Source organism: Podarcis bocagei (genome assembly GCF_964188305.1).
Source record: "Podarcis bocagei genome assembly, chromosome: 4".
Classification (NCBI taxonomy): domain Eukaryota; kingdom Metazoa; phylum Chordata; class Lepidosauria; order Squamata; family Lacertidae; genus Podarcis; species Podarcis bocagei.
In genome coordinates this window covers 71,974,242-71,986,374 of record NC_138128.1, presented here as the reverse complement: position 1 = coordinate 71,986,374, position 12,133 = coordinate 71,974,242, and the positions used below count along the sequence as shown (strand labels likewise).

The window sequence follows — 12,133 nt, the reverse complement described above, 5'->3', positions numbered from 1 at the left end:
AGAGCGGCATATAAATCTTTTAATCAATCTTTATTTACTCATTTAAAAGATTGATAACCCAGCCTTCACTAATACTGATATCAGGGCAAAGTTCAGCAAAAGGTCAAATAGCCAACCAATTTAGCGGATAAACAACCAAGAGGAGACCAAATCCAAAGGTGGCTTATCCGCAGGAAAATTAACTACGAACCCCCAAATTTGGGATCCTCTCCAAACCTACGTCACAAGTTTCGCAGGTTGTTTTGCAGCGAAAACCCCACATTTTGCAGCACCCCACAAACTGAGCAACTGATACATCAAAAACGGGGTTCGTACTTAACATTAATGAACCCCAAAATTTGGGACCCCCTCCAAACTGGTGCCAAACTGTTGCAGTTGTTTTGTATTATTTTTTTAGTGAAACCCCCAGGTTTTGCTGTGCCCCACAAACTGAGCAACTGCTACTCAAACCTAGGGTCATAGCTATCCCCCAAACCCAACGTTGACCAATTTGCTTCAAAACAATGCCAACACCAACAAGGAAGGACGTCTCTCCTTGCCATCTTCCATGGGCCAGAGTCCGCTCCGTCAGATAGCATCGACTGCCGCTGTGTTTGAAGAACAACCTCCCTGAAGGTTACAATCTGCTGGTTTTCCTCTGTAGAAAAGGAGAGGAAATAATGATGATAACACCGAGGACACAATTTGTGGGAGAGCTTCACATCCTCCAGTCCGGGCAACTGGCCAAAAGGATAAAACTGGGCTATACTAAAACTCTGGCCTGTTCATGGGTATACTTTGCTAAAGTACCATGTTGGGGGACATGAAACAGAACTTGTGCATGCACTTACCAAGGTCAGATCCAGGTGGTTGGGGTCCCTGGGGCAACGCAACACATGAAAGAAGGTACCACAAAGAAAAGTCTTGTGGTATCTTAAAGACTGGGAAGGAACCTACCAGCTCTCTAGTTTGCTTCCACCTACCTCAAAATCACTCTCGTCCACAGGAAGTATGCAAACCAACACATAAAAGTGAGTGAGTGACAACCAGTGCTGTTTTTCTAGAAAAAGAGGTTCTGGAACTCACCATGAACGCCCCCCTGTTCTCTTATAACATTTCTCCGATGAAAACAAGGACGTCTCATTCCATAATGATAATTTTACTATTTATACCCCACACATCTTGCTGGGTGGCCCCAGCCACTCTGGGCAGCTTCCAACATATATAAAAACAGAATAAAACATTAAACTTTTTTTAAAAAACAAAGCCTTCCCTATAGAGTATTGCCTTCAGATGGCTTGGAGGTCAGATAACTCCACACCCTCCAGCATTTCTCCAAAGAAAATAGGGATGTCCTAAGGAAAAGTGGGACATTCCGGGATCAAATCAGAAACAGGGACAGCTTCTCTAAATCAGGGGTGTCACTGGAAAATAGGGACACTTGGAGGGCAATGACGCCCACCTGAGAAGTGCCAGAACTGAGTTTCAGTGATTTCCAGTTGAAAACAAAAAAAGCCCTGGTGAGGGAGGAAGCGACCTCTGGCATCATTTTCCTCCTAGGCAACAGAATATGCTCCTTTGCCACCTTTTGCCTCTGAAAGCCAATGAGAGCGGGAGACGATGACTTCAGGGCCAGTCAGGGTGGGAGGTCCTTCAGACTTCTGGAAGTGTTCTGCATGAAACCTGTGTCACCAACTTCTGGAAAACCTGCTCCCCTGTCAGGTTACACATTTTAATTCATATCTCGCCTCCAGGAAGGGACATATACATATATAATGAAAGTTCAGACGGCAAGGACCCCTTGCAGGCATGGGCCCTGCTGCAATTACACCGTGGATAATCTGGCCTTCATGCTCGCAGGGGATCTCTGCATGCCTAATGATCCAAAAGACCAAATGAAGCCACAGGTAAGAGCAGGTTGAAACCACAGCAGACACATGCCCCAACTTGCCCCAAAGGGAAACAAGCATCCATCAGCTTGGATGAGTCACCTTCAGTGCTTCAGATTGCTTTCTTTTCTATTTGCCCATTTCTTGGAATTAAAGTCGCTGGGTGCCTCTTCTTTCTATATAGCCCCCCCTTTTTTTTTTGGAAATGCCCCTGCTCCCTTCTTCCAGAAAGTTGTATCTATAAGGAAGAACTTAATGGCAGTTTAAAAAAAAGTCAAATTGCTGTTGTTTTTCTTACGGAGCAGTAGATGTAGGTATGCTAGATCTGACTGGGCATGCAAACATTGGGGTTTTTTTCCCCTTCCTTTAAAGCTGCATGAAGATTGGCTTGCCAGTTTTTCAGCCAGCCACTGTAGCTGTGCCTCTAAAAACAGCTTGATCTGTAGGCACTGACAAGTGATTGTGTTGATCTCCATGCTGATAAAAGCTTCACTTGCTGGTTCGCACAGTGTTCTTTACTCTGCACAAGATCAAGCACCAGAACTGAATTCCTAATTGTACTTTCCTCAAAGTAAAGTGAGGTGTGATCTGATCCTCCTCAGACTGGAGACAAGCAATAATTCCCGAGAGGTGAAAGTAATGCAAGACGGGCATTCTTCCCCATGTGATACTCAGGATAGAATTCAACAAAGTTTTACTCAGTGTAGACCTCTGGAAACGAATATACATAACTAAGTTAGGTCCATCAATTTCAATGGATCTACTATGAGTAAATGTTAGTTAAATGCCACCCTCATCTCTGGTCAACCCAACTTTGCAGGATTTTAAAGAATCACTAAAATATGAGGGATAGTAGTGTATGGTTACCAGATTTTTTTCAATGAATCCGGGGATCCTTTTTTTTTTTTTTTTTTGAAGCTGAGTGGCAACAGGGAGTCAGTAGTGGGGATGGTGAGGCAAAAGACCCTGGGCCCAAGCACACATGCATATTGTATAAAGGTGCAAAGCCCTTCTTTTGCACCCTGTGAAACATAAATGCGCAGAGTTTTTAAAAAACTGGGCAATGGCCACTGCCCGCCCGTGACTCTCGAGCCTCCCCTGATCTCCTCCCCCTTCCCCCTTTCTTTTGACTGATCGGGAGAGGCTCAGGGGTCGCGGGTGGGTGGCCATTACCCAGTTTTTTTTAAAACTCTGTGCATTTATGTTTCACAGGGTGCGAAAGAAGGGCTTTGCACCTTGCCTGGCAGAGAAACCGTGTGCCTTGCGCCCCTCCTGGGCAACAGCCACCCACCTGCGACTCCCAAGCCTCCCTTGATCTGCCAAAACAAAGGGCGAAGGGGGCTGGAGATCTGTACCACCAAACATCCCCGATTCTCCTTTGGCAGTGGCGGCGTCAGCGAGCAGTTCCTGAAGCCAGCCAGAGCCAACTGCGCTACCAGGCTGGCTCTGGGCTGCTGAGGCTGCCACTGCCACGTTTCCCAGGGACAGATTTTCAAATCTGGGGACATTCCAGGGACGGAATTTGTCTGGGGACAGATTTGCAAATCCAGGGACTGTCCCCGGGAACCAGGGACATCTGGTAACCGTATAATAGTGTGATGCACCTATGTTGTACACATTATATAAAAAAAATAATGCTTCTGTCTTCTTGTCTTCAATTCTCTGGCTACTTTTGAGCATCACAATAACCATGGTTTATCATTAAAGGAAAAAAAACCTGGGGTCAAATGCTCTCCTTCTCTAGACAGCCACAAGGAGGAGATTGGAAGCTTTCACTTCCATTGTCTTACTAACTACAGCGTGTTGTCTTCTTCAAATCTAACAAACTGCAATTAATCTAAATACGGATAGTTTGAAACAAGCCAACTTCAAACCATGGTTTATGAAGCTGGCCTGTTTCAACAAAACACAATTAAGACAAACCACAATTTAGGGTTCAGATGGAATGTGAAACTGTTTTTTGTTTTTGTTTTTAAATGTTATTGATTTATAGTACAGTGGTACCTCGGGTTAAGTACTTAATTTGTTCCGGAGGTCTGTTCTTTACCTGAAACTGTTCTTAACCTGAAGCATCACTTTAGCTAATGGGGCCTCCTGCTGCTGCCGCGCAACCTGAGCACGATTTCTGTTCTCATCCTGAAGCAAAGTTCTTAACCCGAGGTACTATTTCTGGGTTAGCGGAGTCTGTAACCTGAAGCGTCTGTAACCTGAAGTGTATGTAACCCGAGGTACCACTGTAAAAGTAAATGCAATCAGAACAAAACCAAAATGGGAAGCAGGTGGCGAAGGGAGAGAGAAAAGGAAAAATATGTTCCAGGAAAGCCTGCTGGTCATTACTTGTAAACAATTCCAAGTCCGGGTCCCCACTATCTGAGTGTTTCTTCCCTTTTTGCCACCTGCTTCAGGTGACTTTTTCATAAATCACAAAAGAAGTTACGTCTTCTGATCACTGAGGAATTGGCCGGGGTGTATGGAGACATGTGCTCCTTCCAGTGTTGTAACACTAGTCTTTAGGCCACCAACGGTGGGGTAGAAAGTAGAAAAGAAATGGAAACTGTTTTGCAATAAATGTAGCTTTTGCATTTGGTTTTAAAGTTGAGGTCAGGACTGTTTGAATCCTCTGTTACAAAAATACCCAGCATTTTACTTACTCTACAAAAGATGACAGAACATAGTGCTGTTGTGTGTTTTTTTTCAAATTTGGTTTTAAATGAAGAAGGTTTGGGGAAGCTATAGCTACAGAATAATACCATAATAAATTGCTTGCACCCTGGCTAGGGGGTAAATCCTGCTTGCCACCAAGCGTGCAGAGGGCTGCAATGGCAGTGTTTAAATTATGATCCATACTTAAGTATTTTTCAGCCCTTGCAAGACCCCATCCTATGCAAGTCTACTCAGATGTAAGTTGCTTTCGGTTCAATGGGGCTTATTCTCAAGTGAGTGGGCATAGGATCCCAACATTACTCTGTAACTGACTCTATCTTTCCACAATGCACAGCTTCAACTGTTGCCTACATGACGTCCTTGGAGAGGAAAGCTGTTTTTAATTTGCAGTAACTCTTAACTGTTACTCAGCACCTCCCCTCCTCCCAAAGATCCCTGTGAGGAGTCTAAACCCACCCTCTCAGCTCTGCCTTCAGTCAAGTGTGTATCTGATGCAGGGATTATATTCAGTTCCGGTGGACTTGTTTTTTCCGGAACAACAGCACAGGGTAAAAAGCAAGGTGAAAACAGAAACAGTGTTATGCTGCCATTGATGGTTCTGAGAAAGACTGGTTCAAGTGTTCTAGAGACTGAAGGTACAGAGGCCCATTCACAGGAATGAAACAACAGGAAGCTGCAATAAAATGCTATTTTTCAGCTTTTGAGGAAAGACATCTCTTGGATGCAGCCATCAAGAGTTGCAGGAAGCGGGGGGAAATGAAATTTGAAATTAAGGAAAACTGGCCATCAGTAAATCATAAGGTCCAAAGACAGGTATATCAACTGATGTTAGGCTTAGAGAACCAGGATTTACATTTCTTTCTGTATCTAGATTTATATTCAGCTTTCTCTTCTTACCCAGTTAGAACCCGGATAGACTTTTCTATCAAGGCAGACATGGGATGACTATTTGTTATTTTAATGTCATAGCCAGCCACTTTTAGGAGCTGTAGAGCTGGCAAGGGGCATCTAAGTTGATAAAATAAACAAATACATAGAATCATAGAATTGCAGAGGGACACCGAGGGTCATCTAATGCAACCTCAATGTCAACTAGATCATACATGACCAATGGCCATCCAACCTCTGCTTAAAAACATAAAAGGAAGGATGTTTCTATTTCCCCACCTCTCCCTCTCATTGCATACACAAGCAGCCTTATACCGTGAGACTGAGAAATGGCAAGATGGGCTCCTCAGGTGGTCTCTTGTGACATGTAATGACAGGAACCCTGCAGGTAAGGCACCAACACCCTATTCCTACCTGGAGCACCAGAAGGACCTGCAAGTCATGATTCTAACATCACAGGCTAGAATCCTTCTAAATCCTTTGGGGGTGGACGGCCTCAGAGCCAACTCCATCCAACCTCCTGCTAGGTAGCTCCATGGTCTGTTGCGGACATCCAGCCAACATTCTACTTGTGGGGAAATTCTACGTGTGACACCGCCCCCTAAATAATATTATTGAGCGGCGGCCTGAAAAATTGGCATTTTCTGCCATTACCCCTGTATTATGGAATGCCCTTCCTTCTGCCATATGTGAAGTAGCAACCATCAGGTGCTGAAGACATCCTGCAAAGACTTATCCATTCGCCCAGGTTTTAACCCAGGCTTCCTCAACCTCGGCCCTCCAGATGTTTTGAGACTACATTTCCCATCATCCCTGACCACTGGTCCTGCTAGCTAGGGATCATGGGAGTTGAAGGCCAAAAACATCTGGAGGGCTGAGGAAGCATGCTTTAACCCATAAGATCAGTCCCTGTTCTATGTGGCTTTTATGCTAATGTTTCATTAGTTTTAGGCTGTTGGTTTTCCCCCCAGCTGTTGCTTTTATTCATTTATTTAGCCCAGTGTTCCCCAACCTTGGGCCTCCAGCTGTTTTTGGACTACAATTCCCATCATCCTTGACCACTGGTCTTGCTAGCGAGGGATGATGGGAGTTGTAGTCCAAAAACAGCTGGAGGCCCAAAGTTGGGGAACACTGATTTAGCCGCTTGACAATTACCAATAATCGACAAAACTCCGTTCCCCCACAAAATGTTGCTTTGTCTCCTAATATGATGCAAGTAAATGTGAATCAACATAAAGACACCATCTCTCCCCGCCCCCGCCTCCTCGCAAAGAATGAAAACCTACATGAATTTGCTTTCGCGTGAGGAAATTATTTCGCTGACAATATATAATGGGCAATCAGTTTATTTCATTTACGGATAGCTTTTCATAAAAAATTATCCCAAGGCAATTTGTCAATTAAAAAAACAACCCAATAATGAAAAAGCCTTGATTAAAAAAACCAACATCGTTGTTGAGTCTGTTATGGATACAGACTGGGATGCAAATCTTCACTTGAAAGATTTTGGCCACTTAAAAGATTCAGCAAGGCTGAAACCTGAGAGCAGTGTGGGAGACTGTACTGGAAAAGGAGGGTAAGCTTTTGACTGCTTTGAAGTCCTTGTTGCCAGAACCATGGACAAGAGAATGTTGTGGTTGTGGTTGTGTCTCCTTCCTCTTCCCCAGGAATAAGCAGGGCTAGGGTGGGGTCTTCTTAGATCTCTTTCATTCTTTGTGCCATTGGGCCTAATGAATACTGCTTTCCCACCCACCCACAACTGCTATTTGAACAAGGAGAAATAAGCTGTTGGGTGGGTGCCGGGGTGGTGGTGGTAAAGGGTTAGCCTTTTCCCTGCAGGCTGGAGTCCCAATACTGAACAGCGCCCTCCCCAGGCAGCAAAGAGAGCCATCCTGTGTATTATCGACACATTCAGTAATCACAGGTAGTCCTGTGCAGACTGCAACCGTCCTTCCTGTTCTCAGCACCTTTCCCTTCACAACGTGCCTCTCGCCATTTGCTTCGCAGGTCACCTATGCTGTCGGCGATGATGAACGCGAATCAAGCCCCCCCTGAACTGTCGCCAGCTTGTCTGTAGTCAACACAAATGACTTCAGTGGATGGAATTGAGGTCAGCTGTAGTGGACCGATTGTCCTGAGAAAATTGAGGTCAAATGATGTACGAGTCCCCCCACAAATAATCTGCGGCCGGCACAAGAATCATGGGCAAAATAACAGGTTGAGCTTAAATCTGTGTCCCTCAGCCACTTGAAGCCTTTGCCTAGAAGTATGTATCTTCCGCTCCATCATTCCTAAACTAATCCCTTAGGAAGGGACAGTGCTCAAAAATATATACTGACTTCCACAATGATCAAAGTTATCCTTAGTAATGCAGTAAAATAAACATTGAGGGTGTGCTATCAATGAGTTAATACAGATGCTTACATTTCCATGGGAAATGCTCCCCAGCCTTTAACAAATTCTGATCTTTGGCTGTTTGATAATAAATTGCAGATTTGGACATACAGGAGCACCATTCAGGTATAAACCTGTCTGAGAGCACCGCGCAGGCATCAGACACAGTTTTAAAATCTTTTATAGATTGATTCACTGGAGCAAAAACCCGGTTCCTCCTTGTTGCCACCAAGGTGACATGCTGAGTCATTAGTGGCATCTACAAATAGAACTAGCTGGCCTAATTCCTTCCCTCTTTCTCTAACCAGCGCTTACATTCAAACAGGAGAGGTGTGCCTGGGGTCAAGGATGCCATCTGTCCTAGAAGCCCCCGTTCCATAGCCCTAGGCATGTGGAGAAAGGCCGCAGTTATTTGTTGGCCGTGGGGAGCAGGGGACACTCTGCACATGCTCAAAGGCATGTTTTGTTAGGATTATTTCACATTTTCCAGGACTCAGAGCCCTGGCATTAAAAACAGATCCCGAGGCTGAGCCCAGGGCACAGATGGTGCGCCATCTGTAGCATATAAAACTCATTTGCATCCTAGGGTCCAGTGGCGTCAAATGCTTAACTTGTCCAGTTCCTTTTCTTTGACTTTGCAAAACGTAAATCGGCTAATACAGCATGCTTCCTAGGTAAACGCAATGCTAGAGCATTTGCCAGACTTTTCAGGGGACGCTTGAAGAAACCATTTTCAGAAAATGCCACATTTTTATTTTTTATTAAAGTTAGATGTAGAGAAATGGTCAGGTTGTAGCTGAATTACTGGCTTCAAGAACAGTACAGGTACAGCTTGGGAGGAAACAGGTCTGGTGCTAGTTCTTAGTTTTAAGGGCCTAAGTGGTTCGGGGACCTGGGCAACTTAAAGACCTCCATCTTCCATATGTCTTCCCATCTCCCCCCACCCCACGCCTGCATTCCACTCAACGCCTGAGTTTCTGCTGCATATTCTCTCGCCAACCAGGGATGATGCCTAGGACCAGCATGATTGAGGCATCTGTCAAGGTGTGCTCTGATTCAGGGGCCCTGCCATTCATCCCCTTCACTGCTGTTGCCTCCTCATTCACCTGCTGGGCTGCCAGCTGAAGAGTTCCAAAATAAAAGGAGCACCATATGAGACCAAAAGAAAATGCTGTATTCCCTGCATCTAAACATTAACGACACTTTATTTGAATAGACCGCCTTTATAATGCATCGGAGCCTTTGCAGTGATGGTGTATCACATGAGCACACGATTTACAAAACCGTCCCTGGCAGTCTACCCATAAGAAGCAGGGCCTTTTCAGTTGTGGCACCAACACTGAGGATCATACCCAGTGTTAATCATAAACCAGCGGATTTAAGCAACATAACTCCACTGATTTAAATGGATCTAATCTGAGTATAACTAATGTTGGATACTACCCTGAATATTTCCAGTTGCCTAAATAAAACCTGCCTTTTTCAGAGAGGCCTTTTACTATCAGTCTCGGTCCCTTCTGTTTGCTGCCTTGCTGCCTTGATGGGGCTAGGCTCTTCTTTTCAATGTTCTGCTTCTGATTTTACTACTTTTTATGACTTTTATGAGCTTGCTTAGCTTTGGCTAGCTGTTTGGCTGCTTTTGCTCCTGTCTGCTCCTGTTTGGGGCTACTTTCTTGACATGATTCGCAATGTTGTGTTACTGGTCTTCATGTGGCTAGCTGCTTTGATTTCTTAGGAAGATAAACCAGGGTGCACGTTTTAAAAATAAAATCTTCATAGGATCTACTGGATATGACCCAAGGCAACCTGTGGACCCTCGGAAGAGAAAGAAAGCGGGCAAGCCCCTCACCAGCCAGAAAAATGGGTGGCATTCAACTGAAAACATATGAATGATTGCACTGCTTTTCAGGGACTGGGACATTTATGGTCCTCCATACTCACAGCCATGCAAGGGCATGTGCTTTTTCAAGAGGGGGGATTTGAAATGCTTTCCTTTCTGAGATTGCATTTTACGATCATTTTTTCTTCTTCTAAAAGCAATGGGTGGGGTTAACCTAATGAATCCCTCTCCTCCTTCTGTTTGCCCCCTGAACCCCACAAAATTAACTATGGCAGAACCCCCACAACAGCACACAGGGTTGAGGGGGGATTGTTCTGTCTGGCAAGCTAATAAGTTTGTAGAGGTGGAACATTCAACACAGCATGACTTTGAATTCCAGCCAAGGGATGTGCTCATTTTTACTCATCTGCTGAAGTTAATGAATAGGACTTAAGTTAGCTTTATTCATTTCAACAGGTAAAACTTATTTGAGTACCACACACTATTTTGCAAGCTTCCACATATCAAGACAATAATGATTTTTAAACAAGGACTACGTGTATTTTAACAGATGCAATGTAAATAGCTGTAATGTATTGCCAACATCACACACACACACACACACACACACACACACACACCCCTTTCTCTGCAGTGTATATGTTTTTTTGGAGTGGCTTTACAATCTATGAGCCACTATATATGGGGTTTGTAATGCATATCCTGCAGGTCCCATGAGACAGTCCGCAAAGCAAAGCAGTTTTGTGTGTCCCACACACAGAACATTGTGAGAATGTATAAAACCTTTAATTTAGTTTCTTAGAAAAACAGATTTTGAGTCCTCATTATTGCAGGGATAATTTTGAAGTCATAGTAGTAAAAAAGCACTACAGGAGCGGTGAGCGGAAGGGCTTATAAAAGTTTGTCAGATTCATTATTTTTCAAGTCTCATCATCATTGAAGGCTGGGCTGGGATGCTGCAAGGGGTCTTTTTCCTCAGTAGAAGCCACCATTTTAACATCCATCAGTCTAGTTTGTGACAGTGAAAGGCTAAGGAAGTGAATTCCCTGCTACTGAAAATACATTCTACTGAACAAATGAATCTGTGGGTTGAACTATTTTGTGTGTCCATGTTATCAGCAAAGATGCTACACATTGTCCACGCAGCCTTGGTTATACACCCTTACCGGTCAGTTTCACAACCCAGGGTGCCACGATATTCCCACACAAGGTCACATGGCCACATAGAGAGAACCACATGGTTCTAAGTGTGGTCCGAGGGCTGCTACCTTTTGTTTTATGGCAGCTAATAAAAATACCTGTAAATTTCCATTGGAAGAGTCTTTCAATCATTTCCTTCAGAGTTGTCCAGGAAAGAAAGGCTGATTCACGAATCCACCTCCTCTCTCATTTGCTGTCCTAGGAACCCACCCCTCTCCATTGACATCAAGCCTCTGTAGCAATGCCAGTGTCTGCTTGCAGAGAGAAAAAACCGGGGGAATATCTTATTAGAAGGCAATTGCTTGCAGACACAACCAGGATGTCATGTTCAAACGAGAGAGGAAACAGTGCTGGGCAGATGAAGGGGATAATCTTCTATATTCAATGGTGCACTTTGTTGGTTTACAATGCCTGATAAACATTGGCTTTATGAAGATAAAAGGAATCTGATCATTAAGTCATTGCCTACTTAATCCCTCCATCTTTCTGCTTTTAAATAATAATTTTTTTACATCCATTTTTGGTTGAAGAGCTCCAGCACTGAACCCTATCATGCTGCAAAGGATTCTGGGACATTTTATGGAGGAACATATTCAAGGCTAAACAGACACAACACAGGAGATCTGTAATCAAATTTCCTGACTTTCAACAACTGTTCTAAAGCAGACACGGGGCTCCAGTTTTGTTCAGGGGCAGTGGCACGGGGAGAAGCAGATGTTTAGCTCTTCCTTCCTGCCATTCTTCAGCGCAGAATTGCCCTGCAGAACTGTGGGAAAATACAGCCATGATACAGCTACCTATATGATGCACCCCTGGCCAAAATGCTTTGGACTACAACTCCCATCATCCCAAGACAGCCTGACCGGTGGTCAGGGATGGAGGGAATGGTTAGGCCAACAACATCTAGAATGCACCACTGTGGGGAAGGATGAGCGAAGGCGAATGTCCTCAGTGGCGTAGCGTGGGGGGTGCAAGGGGGGCAGGCCGCACCGGGCGCAACATCTGGGAGGGCGCGCTCGCTGCCTCCGGAGTCGCCGAAGAGCCTCAGGCACAGGCTGTAGCAGAGCCTCATGTCTCGCGGAACCGACGAGCTGTGCGTGCGTCCGGGCTGAAGGCGTCCGGCAGGCAGCGGCTCTCAGCGCTCGCCGCGGTCCCCGTGCGTCAGGGCCGCGGAGGACGCACCAGGCAGCCCCTCCTCACAGCCCCGCCTCCGCCGCTGCTGCTGCAGCTGCTGGGCCGTTGCATTTTCCTCGCCTCTCTGCCCCCCTCCTCCTCCGGG

The 12,133-nt window shown here is 45.1% G+C and overlaps 1 long non-coding RNA gene across 1 annotated transcript; it reads right to left on the bottom strand.

The window, feature by feature from the left end:
• Positions 1-6,862: 6,862 nt before the first annotated feature.
• Positions 6,863-9,250, bottom strand: LOC308586347. Its single transcript, XR_014007835.1, has 3 exons — positions 8,784-9,250; positions 8,130-8,197; positions 6,863-7,554 (listed from the first exon to the last, which is right to left on the bottom strand). It is a non-coding gene; the product is annotated as an uncharacterized lncRNA (long non-coding RNA).
• Positions 9,251-12,133: the final 2,883 nt, after the last annotated feature.